Source organism: Coffea eugenioides, chromosome 10 (assembly GCF_003713205.1).
Source record: "Coffea eugenioides isolate CCC68of chromosome 10, Ceug_1.0, whole genome shotgun sequence".
NCBI classification, from domain to species: domain Eukaryota; kingdom Viridiplantae; phylum Streptophyta; class Magnoliopsida; order Gentianales; family Rubiaceae; genus Coffea; species Coffea eugenioides.
In genome coordinates, this window is record NC_040044.1 from 21,789,273 (window position 1) to 21,805,881 (window position 16,609).

Here is a 16,609-nt window from a genome sequence, read left to right on the forward strand (position 1 = left end):
TCAACAATTGATGAGTAGAACGTATAAAAAGACTTTAAAGTGAAACGAGGACATTTGGACCCGTGGACAAGAATAATTAGGGTTTCGTAGACCAAACGTAAAACCAAACTAAAGACAAGTCGGAATCCAACTAGATAGGCTAAGAAATACTGTTTTTGGAATCGTTTATATGGTTCAAAATCATCTCATATTCAAGTAGATATTATACACTAAAGGTCTTAATGAAATTCATGAAAAAAAAGGAGGTCAAAATACCCAAGAAAACCCTAAACCACTCCTCTTTATTTGGGTAAGAGTAAGTACACATTTGGAGTTTCCAATTGAAGAAGGATCATGTTTTAAGATGGAAAATGGTCATAGTATTTGCCAAACGAAAAATATACAAGTTCGAATAGAAACTTAGCCTTCGAGCGAAAATTTGGGCAGCACGCCCTTTGTATTTACCTATGTCCCAACCATTTAAGGCTTCTTGTTTTCCTCAATCAATCCCAACATTACACACAACATAAATAGCCACTCAATAGGCTCAATGTCATATGATTACCAAATGAAGTTAGGACATGCGCGAAAATGACGTTTAGGTTGGAAAACAAAAGGCAGATTTGTTGTTGCTTAGCGGAACTAACACAACTGAAGCGACACTAGTCGGATTCTGGTGCAATTTACACCGTTTTGAAGCTAAGAGAAAGGGCTACAATGTTGAAGAAGGCACTCAGTCCAGTTTGCAATGTATCTAGGTCAAATTTACCAAAACAACCCCAGATTTTCCAGTTCGCAGTTCAACTAGCAGTCCTGATTCATTCAATCATATCTCAGAACATACAACTCCAATTCAAGTGATTCCAAAACCATCTGAAATCTAAGATACCAGGCTATATTTCTTAAGAAGGCATCGACAACCAAATCAGTAGTATTCCCGGTCAAACTAACCAATTACAGAAGCGGATTATCAGTTTCGGACAGAAATAGGGCAGCAGGGGTATTTCGGTCGTTTCACATGATACATTGCTCCGATTGGGTTGAAATTTTGTAGGAAACTATAAAACATCATTCTTTACAACTTTTATGTTTTAACCCAAGGATAATTCGGCCTCTAACTAGGATAAACAGTACCGTAAAGAATTGGGGAAAAATGAAACCCTAATCTGGAATTTTTCGCAATTAGCTACAATTTACGCACAATAGCTTCATTCTAAGCTATCCAAAGTCATCATCCATGGCCACACAATATTAAACATATGAAAATAGAAAAATTCAAGAATAAATATAAAAGTCACCAATCTCAATTAAAAGTCATGAAATCTTTCACCAAATCACATCTTTGACTAACACAAGCTACCAATTTAACATTAGCAAGACCGAAGAATGAACTCCTTAGCTACTCACCTTGCAACTCAAGAGAAGAGCTAACTAAGCACCTTTGTTTCTCAAACCACTTCACCAACTACCTCAAGACCACTTAGCAAAGGGATTTTATGGAGTGATTTGAAGTTTTATCGGTTTGATTTGAAGATTGGAGCAAGATTATGAAGTAGGAAGTTGGAGGATTTTTTTCTTTTCTTGAGCAAGAGGTTCGGTCAAAGGGGAGCAAAATGTGATGAATTTTTGGTCAAATTTTGATTAAATGGTAAAGTAGGAAAGTTAGTCAAAGTCCAAGAATAAATGGCATGGTGACACTTGTCACCTTTTGGCCCTAAAGCTTATCCTTTTTCCCTCCAATGCTAATCCAACAATAATACAACTAAGTAACCTCTAATTACGTCTTATCACCTAGTACATTAATCCCGGTATACAAAACTTAACCTAATTGGCCGAATTTTATCAACTTACCGCACTACTGGGTTCCACAACCGGATACGCTCTTAATTTCTCAAAAACTAAAAATTAATGACAAGAAAATAAATTCTAGGAACTATATTTGCTCATAAAATTATCTAGAAAATTTTCTTAATAAAGAAAATATAGTAAAGGCATGGAAAATTGAAGTCTGGAAAATAAGAAAAATTCACGGGTTCTCACAGGTTGATCGTTGATTACCTTCTTAGATGACTAAAGTAGAAAATTTTAGTCCTTTGAAGCTCAAGAAAACCGTGCAAATGAAACCCCTTTTGTGAGAACCCGTGGATTTTCTTATTTTCTAGACTTTGTTTATTTAATTGCATGCCTTTTCTATGTTTCTTTATTAGGAAAAAATTTTTTTTAGATACTTTTTATGAGTAAATATAGTTCTAAAATTATTTTTCTAGTATTAATTAGTTTTTGAGAAATTAAGAGCGTATACCGGTTGTAGGACCCACTAGTGCGGTAAGTTTGATAAAATTCGGCCAATTAGGTTAAGTTGTGTATACCGAGTTTAATTTATCAGATGTTAAGAGATAATTAGAAGTTACCTAGATGGATTATTATTGGAGAGACAAAAGGATAGAGATGTATTAAATGGAGTGACAAGTGTCACTTGGAGGTTAATTCTTAACTTAGTCAATTTTGACCAACTTTCTTGCTTTACCAATTTAAGTAAAAAATTTCCAAAAATCATCCTCATTTTAAAGCTTTCTTGGCCGAACCTCTTGCTCCAAAAAAGAAAGGAAAAGCTCTCCAATCTCTTGCTCCAAACTTGCTCAATCCAACAAACCAACCGTTTAATCTTGCATTTACTCCATAAAAACCCTTAAGTGAGTGGTTGTGAGGTGATTAGTGAAGTTGTTTGGAGGATTAAGGTGCTAAGTTGCTCTTGTTCTTGGGTTGTTAAGGTGAGTAACTAAGGGACCTTTCTTGCAACTCAATAATGCTTAATTATTGACATGTGTGAGGTGAAGTGATGATTTTAGGTGTTGTTTCATGACTTTTGGTAGAATTTGGTGCATTTTCTATTTAATCATGATTTTTTTCTGTTTTCATATGATTACTATTGTGAGGCCATGTATGATGGTTGGAAATGATCTAGAATGAAGCTAGAATGCGTAAATCGTGGTTGTTTGAGGAAAATTTCCGCATTGAACGGAAAAATTCGGATTTAGGGTTTCAATTCAACCATTCTGGCTGGTACTGTTCCTCATAGTTAGAGGCCGAATTAGCCTAGGGTTAAACCATGAATGTTGTAGAGAATGATATTTTAGAGTTTCCTACAAAATTTAAGCTCAATCGGAGCAACGTAGCCTATGAAAAGACCAAAATACCCCTACTGCCCTGTTTCTATCCGAAACTGATAATCAGCTTCTGTAATTGGTTATTTTGACCGGGAATACTACTAATTTGGTTGTTGATGTCTTCTTAAGAATTATAGCCTTGTATCTTAGCTTTCAAATGGATTTGGAATCACTTGAATTGGAGTTGTATGTACTAAGATATGACTGAATGAATCAGGACTGCCACAGTAAACTTCGAACTGGAAAATCTGGGGTTGTTTTGGTAAATTTGACCTAGTTAGGGTGAGAACTGGACTATGTAGTCTTCATCAAAGTTACATATCCCTATCTCAGCTTCAAAATTCCATAAGATTTGTCTTAATCCGATAAGCGTAACTTAAGTTCCGATTGAAACACCGAGACACGTCAAACCTGCTTTTAGGCCTATTGTCTTTCAAATTGGTTTTCGGTTGCATTATTAACCTTGTGTTGTAATTGACTATATATGAAGGGTATTGTGACACTAATTAGATGTTTTTAATAGCTTGTGAATTATATTTGAGGTTGTGGTTGATTTGGGTTGAATTTGGTGTTGAATTGTAGGGTGAAAAGTAAGAAAAACAAGGGGAAATGCTGTTAAAATTTTCGCAGGAACCCCGGAGCAGTTCTGGGAAATCTACAATATCTGGATGTCGAAATATCGGAATTGAGTTCTGTTTGTTGTGTTTTAAACTAGATTCACAGGGCTATGAACCGTGTAAATTTCAGTTTCTGGTTTGGTCTGTGGGATTTATGGTGATTTTTCAAAGTTAACCGAAATCGTATACCTGCTCTGCCTTTTTCTGGTTAAGACAGCAATTTGAGGCTCGAATTTGATTGGTTTGTGATCTGAATCTTCTAAATATGTCTTTTGAGAAATTTTACCCCTTTGAGTCTATTTTCCAACGGTGTAAATTTTACCAATTTCGGACTTAAGAATCCTAAGATATGATTTTTCAATCAGGGGTGTGCAAAACTGAAAAAAAAATCTGTTTTCTTGGAATTATTCTCACTTTCAATTTCACCTTGAGATATGAGCTAGTACATCATTGTAAGTATGATTTTGAGAGGAGTGAGAGGTTTTGGGGTCATGTATGTCCTTAGGACGAACCGTTTTCTTTTATTCTTAAGCCGTCTTTTAGTTTTCATACTAGTATATAACTTGGAGAGGTACCTGACGAGTAATCGAACCTCATTTGTGCATCCTATTTACTCGGTTTTGGATGAAGAAATGTCAACTGTTTTACCTTTGTTATTCTTAGGGTTTCACGGCGATTAGGCCACTTTGGGTGAAAATTTTTGGAAGTACCTGTACTTGAACTGGTGAGTGTACCACTCCCCTTATTTGTTACTTAACTTGATTTCTGTACTTGCAATCTGTGATCTGAATGACTGTACTATCTATTTATTCTGTTTGAGACGATGGTGTACTTTATCACACTCGCTCTCTTGTCTGTCCATATGCCTATTTACTGTGAATAATCTGTTAACTGTATCTGAATATGTTCGGACGTCGTTTGGAGGTGGTATCCAACGACCTTTCTGTGACCTCTGAGCTCAAACATGTGACAGCCCCACCTCCCCCTAAGGCGAACCAAAGGGTTCGGCGGACCGCCTGCCCAGTTCTCGCCGGGACTCAGTCAGTCACTACAGTCCTCAAATAAATTATGAGATAAATCTCAAATATTACATCAAATTCTCCAATAATTACATGTCATAAGCGAAGCGGAAACATAAAATACTATACATAAATAATTCCAAATCCAAACTGTACAAGATATATGTCATCCAACCACGTGAATAAGTACTACAAGCCTTCCTTCGCCACTAGCCCTGTGGAGGGGAATAAAATATTTTTGGGGTGAGTTAGAAGCTCAGTGAGTAACCAATAAAATCAGTAATCAAATATATTTCACAATAATGCATTTCGATGATGTCATGATTCCAAGATCAAATGTACGTATTTTTGCTCTGTGAGCCAGTGAAATCATTGCACTTAAACACCCAACGCTCAAATAGCTCAAATAACAGATAAACAGGAATGAGGAGCCATCGTGCTCAAATAACTAGTAAACAGATAGTGGAGACGTTGGTGTTCAGCACAGACTTCCCAAGAACTCAGTTAAGCCAAATCATGTCATGAACTCGCATGCAAGCACGCATGATATGCAAACAAGTAAATATGCCAGAAACATTCAAAAGTACTTTGGGAAATAGTTGAGGGTCACTCACCTCTACGGCTCAGAAACCATCCATCATATATCATTACCTTGCCCGAGTCCAAGCCCTAAATCACAAACTCAAAGCAATCATACATTCTCAAAGTTCGGACAACATTTCCCCATAAATGCTTCATTTACAACCTACAATATATTACCAATCACACATACGATTAATAAGCAATAAAATATATCCAATTAGGCCACAATATCCCTCAATCAAAGCTAAATTAGAAGTTAAAGAGCCACCATTAGAAAAAGCCCCAATTAAACCCTAGAAACCGGAATTCATTCCCTCAAGCGTAACTTTTCCGCAACGATCGCAGTTAACGTATAAAAGTTCCGTTTAACACCTTTCGGCACAATATCCATAACTGAAGCTACCCTTATCGGATTGAATGCAATCTATACCATTTCGAAGCCAAGACAAGGACTACAACTTTCATGAAGACCACTCAGTCCAGTTCTCACCCTAACTAGGTCAAATTTACCAAAACAACTCCAGATTTTCCAGTTCGAAACTCACTGTGAAATTCAACTAGCAGTCCTGATTCATTCACTCATATCTCAGCACACACAACTCCAATTCAGGTAATTCCAAAGCCATTTGAAAGCTAAGATACAAGGCTATAATTCTTAAGAAGACATCATCAACCAATTCGGTAATATTCCTGGTCAAACTAACCACTTACAAAGGCTGATTTTCATTTTCGGACAGAAACAGGGCAGCAGGGGTATTTCGGTCTTTTCACAGGCTACGTTGCTCTGATTGAGCTGAAATTTTTCAGGAAACTATAAAACATCATTCTCTACAACTTTTATGTTTTGTGCTAAGGCTAGTTCGGCCTCTAACTAGGTGAACAGTACCGGGTAGAATTGGGGAAAAATGAAACCCTAATATGGAATTCATGCATTCAAGTGCTAATCTTCCACAAAACAACATCTAACACAACTAAAAACCACTAATAAGCAATTAATTGAAGTAAAGAGGATGTTCTTGGTAAAATACCTTAAAACCACAAGAAAGGTAGGAGCTTAATCTTTCCCCCTCCAAAACAACTCCACCAACACCTTTAACCTTCCCTAATGATCACTTGTATGGTGTAGTTTGTGATTTGGTTGGTTGGAACTCAAGATTTGAGCAAATTTGGAAGCTAGAAATTGAAGAGCTTTCTTTTCTTTTCTTGTTGAGAGGGCTGGCCAAAGGAGCTAAAAATGAAGAAATAAATTGGCCAAAATTAGCTTTAAGAAAGTAAAAATATCTTGGTCAAAAGTCCAAGGGTGAATTGGATGGTGACACTTGTCACCTTTTAGCTTAAAGCTTATCCTTTTGTCTCTCCATAATTAAACCATCTAAGTCACCTCTAATTATCTCTTAACATCTGATAAATTAAATTCAGTATACAAAACTTAATCTAGTTGGCCGAATTTATCGAACTTACCGCACTAGTGGGTCCCACATCCGGTATACACTTCAAACTTAACGTGAACTAACTTGTATCAAGGAAATGATTTGAAAACTATATTTACTTATAAAAATGTATAGAAAATTAATATATTGAAAAAAGGTACAAAATTATAGACAAGAAAACAAAATAATGTCTCGAAAATATACAAAAATTTTCGGGTTCTCACACTTATCCTTTCGGGGCGTCACAAACTCCCCTCCTTAAAAGAATGTCGTCCTCGACATTCCAACTTATACTAATCAAGTCATATCTTGCACTTACCACTTCATAATTCACAACATACGCTCCCGAAGAGCACTTAGTCCTTTACACATTTCACATTAGAACCATTACACCGCTTGGCTCAAGTTCACTCCGTACAGAGACCACACGTCGCAGCTATAGGTTTTATCCCTTAATCGCTTAACTTTCAAATCAAGTCGAATCCCACAGTCCGGCATCCTAAACTTTAGCCTAGGATACACTACAGAGATCGAAAGCCTAAGCTCTGATACCAACTGTGACGCCCCGAAAGGATAAGTGTGAGAACCCAAAAATTTTTGTATATTTTCGAGACATTATTTTGTTTTCTTTTCTATAATTTTGTACCTTTCTTCAATATATTAATTTTCTATACATTTTTATAAGTAAATATAGTTTTCAAATCATTTCCATGATACAAGTTAGTTCACGTTAAGTTTGAAGTGTATACCGGATGTGGGACCCACTAGTGCGGTAAGTTCGATAAATTCGGTCAACTAGATTAAGTTTTGTATACTGGGTTTAATTTATCAGATGTTAAGAGATAATTAGAGGTGACTTAGATGGTTTAATTATGGAGAGACAAAAGGATAAGCTTTAAGCTAAAAGGTGACAAGTGTCACCATCCAATTCACCCTTGGACTTTTGACCAAGATATTTTTACTTTCTTAAAGCTAATTTTGGCCAATTTATTTCTTCATTTTTAGCTCCTTTGGCCAGCCCTCTCAACAAGAAAAGAAAAGAAAGCTCTTCAATTTCTAGCTTTCAAATTTGCTCAAATCTTGAGTTCCAACCAACCAAATCACAAACTACACCATACAAGTGATCATTAGGGAAGGTTAAAGGTGTTGGTGGAGTTGTTTTCGAGGGGGAAAGATTAAGCTCCTACCTTTCTTGTGGTTTTAAGGTATTTTACCAAGAACATCCTCTTTACTTCAATTAATTGCTTATTAGTGATTTTTAGTTGTGTTAGATGTTGTTTTGTGGAAGATTAGCACTTGAATGCATGAATTCCAGATTAGGGTTTCATTTTTCTCTAATTCTGCCTGGTACTGTTACACCTAGTTAGAGGCCGAACTAGCCTTAGCACAAAACATAAAAGTTGTAGAGAATGATGTTTTATAGTTTCCTGAAAAATTTCAGATCAATCTAAGTAACGTATCCTGTGAAAAGACCGAAATACCCCTGCTGCCCTGTTTCTGTCCGAAAATGAAAATCAGCCTCTGTAAGTGGTTAGTTTGACCAGGAATATTACCGAATTGGTTGATGATGTCTTCTTAATAATTATAGCCTTGTATCTTAGCTTTCAAATGGCTTTGGAATTACCTGAAATTGGAGTTGTGTGTGCTGAGATATGAGTGAATGAATCAGGACTGCTAGTTGAATTTCACAGTGAGTTTCGAACTGGAAAATCTGGAGTTGTTTTGGTAAATTTGACCTAGTTAGGGTGAGAACTGGACTGAGTGATCTTCATGAAAGTTGTAGGTCCTTGTCTTAGCTTCGAAATGGTATAAATTTCATTCCAATCCGATAAGGGTAGCTTCACTTATGGATATTGTACCAAAAGGTGTTAAACGGAACTTTTATACGTTAACTGCGATCGTTGCGGAAAAGTTACGCTTGAGGGAATGAATTCCGGTTTCTAGGGTTTAATTGGGGGTTTTTCTAATGGTGTCTCTTAAGCTTCTAATTAGCTTTTATTGAGGGATATTGTGGCCTAATTGGATATATTTTATTGCTTATTAACCGTATGTGTGATTGGTAATATATTGTAGGTTGGAAATGAAGCATTTATGGGGAAATGTTGTCCGAACTTTGAGAATGTATGATTGCTTTGAGTTTGTGATTTAGGACTTGGACTCGGGCAAGGTAATGATATATGATGGATGGTTTCTGAGCCGTGGAGGTGAGTGACCCTAAACCGTTTCCAAAGTACTTTTGAAATGTTTCTTGCATTATTTACTCGACTGCATATCATGCGTGCTTGCATGTGAGTTCATGACATGATTTGGCTTTATGAGTTCTTGGGGAGTCTTGTGCTGAACACCAACGTCTCCACCCTGTTTATTGTTCATGACATGATCTGGAGCACCAACGTTGCTCCCCCTTATTGTTTAACGCTAAGTGATCTATTTGAGCGTTGGGTGTTTAAGTGCAATGATTTCACTGGCTCACGAGAGCAACAATACGTATATTTGATCTTGGAATCATGACATCATCGAAATGCATTATTGTGAAATATATTTGATTACTGATTTTATTGGTTACTCACTGAGCTTCTAGCTCACCCCAAAAATATTTTATTCCCCTCCACAGGGCTCGTGGCGAAGGAAGGCTTGTACTACTTATTCACGTGACTGGATGGCATATATCTTGTACAGTTTGCATATATCTCAAATTACATGTAATGACATGTAATGTATAGTTTGTATGAATGTTTGGACTTGAATGGATGTACGTGTACATTCCATGCTTGGGAATTAGTTTCCCGCGTTTGTGATATGTAATTCTTGGAGAATTTGATGTAAATTTGAGATGTATCTTGTAATTTAATTGAGGACTTTAGTGAACGACTGAGTCTCAGCGAGAGCTGGGCAGGCGGTCCGCCGAACCCTTTGATTCGCCTTAGGGGGAGGTGGGGCTGTCACACAACACCTGTGGCTAGTGACTCAAGTCGGGCCGGCAAGGGCCTGGTCGATTAGATAACGAACCACAGTAGTCTGTTCTGGGAATCTTTGGGTATTGAGACTCTTGATTCCGGTATACTCGAGTATTACCATTTCTGTACTGTATGGAGTTCGGGCCCGGTAGGGGTATGTTTGGTGGACGGAAATTGGAGTAAAGTGGGGTCTACGGACATGTTGGTTCTAATTACGTTGACGGAGAGTCAACGGGTTCGGATCAAGTACTGCAAATGGAAATCTGGCTCCTGAGAGCCACCCGTATCCTTTCCCTTTGAACCATGGTGTTTAAATGCTTTCCTTTATATCCGGTATATGTATCTGATTGATTCAACATGAAAGGCCATGATTTTACCCCTATATGTTTGGTACCTCATTAAGCGTAAGCTCATCCCTTTCTGTTATCTTTGTTTCCTTACAGGGAACCACTCTTTGGAACTGTGACTTTGAAGCCTGAGTTGAGCTAGTTAGATATTTTGTATTGCTCCCCAATGGTTGGAAACCCTAATTGTACTTGCTCTTTTGAAAACGAAGCCCTAATTGTATTTTGTGTAGTATGAATACCTCGGATTGTACTGTATGTTAATTTGTTCAAGACTCCAATGAAAATATATGTAGTTTCCGATTGTTCGTTTTCTTTGGATCCTATCGCACGTACTATGTTGGGTTTGTGTGAATGGACTCCGTAGTCCTGGCGAGAGTTGGGCAGGCTGTCCGCCGAACCCTTTGGTTCGCCTTAGGGTGATGTGGGGCTGTCACACCTTTCCTAGCTTGAGTTGTTCTCCAAGTGGTTTGCAAGGTGTGTGCAATTTTTGAGGTGATTTGGGTGAGAAATGAGTGGTGAAATGAAGAGGAAATTTTTGGTTCTTCTCCTCCTTGGATGGCCAGCCAACAAGAGCTAAGAGAGAGAGTGGGTTTGCTGAAAAATGAAGCTTCCTTGAGAAGCTTAAGTGTGTGGCTCAAAATACTCCAAAAGTCAACTCGCCTTTCGGCGCGCACGCGCGCATTTCGTGCTCGATTCCTCTCGAGTTTGTTTCACTTGTACACTAAATCTCTAATGCTGTGGCGACCCCACCTCCCCCTAAGGCGAACCAGAGGGTTCGGCGGGCCGCCTGCCCGGCTCTCGCCGGGACTCAGTCGTTCACTAAAGTCCTCAAATGAATTACAAGAATAAACCTCAAATATACATCGCATGGTCCACAAATATACATCCAAGTCTCCAATAATTACATGTCACAATTGCAGCGGAAACAATTCCCAACTATACATAAAATGATTCCAAATCCAAATTGTACAACATAAAGGCCATCCATTCACGTGAACAAGCACAACAAGTCCTGCCTTCGCCTTGAGCCCTGTGGAGGGGAATAAAATATTTTTGGGATGAGCTAGAAGCTCAGCGAGTAACCAGAAAATCAGTAATCAAATCGGTTTAACAATATTTCTTTTCAGTGATGTCATAAATCACATGATAAGTCCAGAAATGATTACAGCATTTACAAAACATTAAATATGGAGTATCAATAATTCAAGAAACATGTACAATGGAAAGCGATAGTAACATTCATGAAAAGGATACGTTCATTTTTTATAAATAATCCCTCGTTCATCTTTTTATTCGTTCATCTTTTTTTTTTTCCGGACGTTGGCCGGTCTCCACCCATCCGGACGTAGCCGGACTCCACCCATCCGGACGTAGCCGGACTACAAGGTAATACTCGAGTATACCAAATTCACCCAGGGTCACCATATCGCCCGACCGAGTCCGCTTCTGGCTCGAGTCGATCGGTAACGAAGGGCAGTGGCCAGTTCAGCCAAAAAGGCTTACATTCATGCACAAGTAACATTTAATCATTAATCATTGAAAATTTCATATTTATTTAGGTCGAGTGCGATAAAATACACACTCGCCTAGAAAACTCGTTTTAACAATCATTGAAAGCACTTAACACATTATCAATCAATAATAACAAGCCAATAAATCAAGGAATACAGCCAACAAGGAACACTCATATGCAAGCACGCATGATATGCAAGAAAACAGTTCAAAAGTAACTTTGGAAACAGTTTAAAGGTAAATAATGTAAGAAAACGGTTCAAAAGTAAATAATGCAGGAACGGTTCATAAATAACTTTCGAAATAGTTTGAGGTCACTCACCTCAATGGCTCAGAATCATCCATCATATAACATTGCCTTACTCAAATCCAAGTTTTAGATCACAAACTCAATGCAAACAAATCCTTTAAAAGTTCGGACAGCACTTCCCTTAAATTTGCTTACTTTTCCAGCCGTCATGGCTTCATGATTTCCTCAGCCAGTCCCAAAGGTACACACACAACAAAAAGTTCATCCAATAGCCATTCAGCAAGCTCCAAGTAGTACTAGTACAAGTCAAACTAGGGAAAAGTTCGGAAATGAAAGTTAAGCTCAAAATCAGAAAAACAGTTTTGACGTCATTTTTCGGTAATGGCACCAAAGGTACTACGATTGTCGGATGAAGGTTCAAGACCCACCGTTTCGAAGCTAAGAGATAGGGGTACAATATTTTAGAAGGTCACTCAACCCAGTTTTGAGTAAAAACAGGTCAAAAATGCAAGATACTACATCAATAACGTAAAACAGATTCACCAAAACGTATTCTAGCGGAAACATCATAACTCAGGCTCTACAAGTCCAAATCCAGAAATTATAAAACCAGATAAAATCTAAGAAACAGGGATACATTTCATCAGAAGACCTCAACAACCAATTCGGAAGCAATTCCAGCCAAAACAACCAATTACAGTCGCAAATCCCAATTTCGGGTAAACCAAAACAGCAATAGTAATTTCAACTTTTCTCATTCCACACTACTCCGATTGATCTTAAATTTTGTAGGCACCTTTAAAATGTCATTCCCTACAACTTTCATGTTTTAAACAAAGGCCAATTCAGCCTCTATCTAGGACCTAAAATTTCGGACAGAATGAAGAACCAAGAAGCCTAATTTTCCAGATTTCTTCCAAAACAGAATTTACTTGCAATCTTCCACTTTTTCCACCTTCTAGAATCATTAAACATCATTTCCAATCATCATACATAACCACATAATCATACTCATATTAAAACAGAAAAATCCCCAAAAATAATAAAAGTTCATCCATCCAACCACAACTCAAAATATAATCCATCAAACCATCTCTTTAGCCATCACAAGTCTCTAATTTAGCATAATCAAGAACAAAGAAAGGATGGCTAGACATGATACCTTCAAATATCAAGAAAGGTGATGACTTAGGGATTATTCTTCCAAAACAACTCCACCAAGAGCTTCAATCTTCCTTAGCTAGCAAGTTTTATGGAGTGATTTGCAATTTAATCGGTTGGAACTCAAGATTTGGACAAGAAATTGAAGTGCAAGATGATGGATTTTCTCTCTCTTTTTCTCTCAAAATTTCGTCCAAGACAAGCTAAAATGGAGAGAAATTGGGTCCAAATTGGTTTTAGTAAAGTTAGAAAAGTCTTGGTCAAAAGTCAATCCAATGGTTTTGTGACAAATGGTCCTTTAGGGTTTTAATCTTATCTTTTTGTCTCTCCAATACAAATATCTTAACACATTGTAAAATAATATCACTTAATACAAAATTCCAACAAGTTGTCAAAAATATAATGCATTTACCGCACTTGCGGGTCCCACGTCCAAAATACGCTTTTAATTTCTCAAAAACTAACCGATACTGAAAAATCATTTTAAAACTATCTTTACTCATAACTTTATCTGGGGAATTTTTCTAATCAAGAAAATGTAGAAAAGGCGGGCGTTTAAAAAAATAAACCCTAGAAAATTAGAAAATTTTCGGGTTCTCAAACTCATTTTTTTTCGGGGCGTCACAAATGCACTTCCATTCATACTATTATTATTCATTCTTAATAGCTCCAAAATAAAGGTCTTAAGTCCCTCAATTAATCGCGCGCGCGAAAACGCGTACTTTCGATTTGTGTGCGATAAAGTGAAAATTCTAAAAAATTCTTATAACGATAGTATCACTAACTAATACTTGAACACTTAAACATAAAAATACCTATTTCAAGACTAATGTACAAGTCTCCAATTTTCCAAGTTTATTGTATTCTCGAATCGATTTTTGACTCCAAACGCGTATTCACTATTCTCACTTAACGAGCTTTCAAAAATTAAATTTTGAAACGAGTCATTTTAAAAATATAAGTAAGTCATAGTTCCATGTAATTAGGTCTAAAAAGATTGAAATAAAATATTCAGAGCAAATGGGCAATAAAATATTTAAATAAGCTGGTAATAGGAGTTTAAAATAGGTAAATTTTTGCGAGTCCTCACAGAAGTGCTGTCGAACCTTTGAGAGCATTTGATTGCTTTGAGTGAGTGGGCTCTTGGTAGAAATGAAAGGCTTGGACTTGAACAAGGCAATGTCTGTGATGGATGGTTCATGAGCTGTGGTTGGTGAGTGATTCCACAACTATTTGTAAAGTTACTTTTCGAATTATTTCTTGCATTGCTTACTCGATTGCATATCATGAGTGCTTGCATGTGTATCATGAAATGATTTGGCTCCAATGAGTTCTAGGGAAGTCTTGTGCTTAGAACCAACGTCTTCACCACTATTTATTTGAAGCACAAATGGCTCCTTAATACTATTTGACTGTTAATTGATCTGTTTGAGCGTTGGAGTTCTAAGTACGAGAATTTCACTGGCTCACAAGAGCAACAAACTTACATTTGATCACTGAGTCATGCCATCATCTAAATGCATTATTGTGAAATGTAATTGATTATTGATTTTACTGGACACTCGTTGAGCTTCTAGCTCACCCCAAAATAATTTTCTCCCCACAGGGCTCGAGGCAAAGGAAGCACTTGTATTAAGTTCTTCGGGTGACTGGATGGATTATTTCATGTGCAGTTTAAATTTAAATTCATCTTATGTAATGGTTGGGCTTGTATGAATGTTTGGAATTAAAACGAATGTAGGTGTACATTCTATGCTTGGGAATTAGTATTTGCTTCATTATGATATGTAAATTCGTGGAGGATTTGATGCATTATTTGAGATGTACCTTGTAAGTTTTCGATTCACTTGTGGTATATAATTCGTGGAGCTTTTGAAGATGTAATATTTCAGATTTACATTGTATTATATTTGAGGACTGTAGTGAGTCCCGGCGAGAGCTGGGCAGGCGGTTCGCCGAACCCTTTGGTTCGCCTTAGGGGGAGGTGGGGCTATCACATAGGGTCGAATTATACCACCTTGCACAACCAGATTCAGGATTTTTCTAGCCTCAATGAGTATCATTATAAAGATCCTTATCTTGTGCACGTGAATGGTAAGCTATTGCATTGTTTTATACCTATGACTACTAACTATGTGATTTATTGTGTAGGTGACAATATGACAATCCATGTTCGAAGGCTAATTAGAGAGTTTTGGATTGCAACTCGGAATTTTCACAAGCCTTACACGAGCTCTTTCCTACCTTGGCGCATGTCCTTGTTTGAGAGCCTCATGAAGCTGACCAAACAGCATTTAACTTGGCTCGTGATCCTTCATTTATTTCCAACGTGGCTGTCCTTCAAGCGCACTGTCGATTTGGGGACAAATCGCTTTCAAGAGGAAGGGAATGATGCAAACATGATGAACTAGTACCCTTCCAAAAGAGTTGCAATCTGCCCAACTCGTATTAATCACTTTGCTCCAGCTTATTGAGTCAAACGAAGAGTAGTTTCATTAGTAATTTTTGAAGTTATTAATGTCTTGTTAAGCAAGGTATATTTGTCATTTATCTTGCTGATTTAGTTATTAATTTTAGCTTAATAATTTCGACCAATCACTGCCTTATCATGGCCGAACCATAGTCCTTAATTTTAGGGTCTAGATTGAGTCCAATTAGCTTTAGGTTTTAGTCATTATAAGGCTATATATAGCCCTAGTCTTATTCATGCAAGTGGTCAGATTTTTAATACAAAATTTCGTGAGTTTTATATCACATTCTCTTTCTAAGAGAGCTTGTGACAGCCACACCTCCCCCTAAGGTGAACCAAAGGGTTTAGCGGACTGCCTGCCCAACTCTCGTCGGAACTACGGATCCGAAACGGAAGTAAACCCTACCAAACATTCAAAAGGGACTTCGAGAAAAGAACTTTTGGAAACTAAAATAACTAAACTAAAAGATACAATAGAACTTTGATACAATGTTCCAATAAAAAATAAAAAAAAACAAAACAAAAGTGCCGCTGCCACGTCACAATCCGGCCGAGATCTGGCCGGATTTCCGGCCGGATTCCTGGCCGGATTGGAAGCAGTAGCTAAACACCAAAGTGATCCAATTCCCCTGCCAATCCGGCCAGCTATCCGGCCAAGAACTGGCCGGATTTGCTGTCGGATTCTGGCACAGAAATTCCCGCCAGAAATTTTCTTTCTTCGTTTAAATTCCGCACTTGCCCGGTCTTGCCCACAGGCTCAAATAAGGTTTAAATAACCGTAAAGACATGCAAGACATGCATTGCTCAAGAGATATATATAGTATACACTTGCCAACATATATACATTGATATTTTCACGATTCCATGAAGTACAAGTCAAAAGTATGACAAAAGTTCATACTTATACAAAATACATTTAAAGTTTATAATTACAGAGGAGCTTAACAAAATGATACACATCTACTAGCTCAACTCTTCCTTCCAAAAATCATGATTTCCAAAGTAGTATCCCTGTAAGGAAAACAAAGTAACAGGAATGGGGTAAGCTAGAAGCTCAGTGAGATACCCGAAATACACATAGTCAAATATACACGCCAAATAAGGGATATAAACAAAGA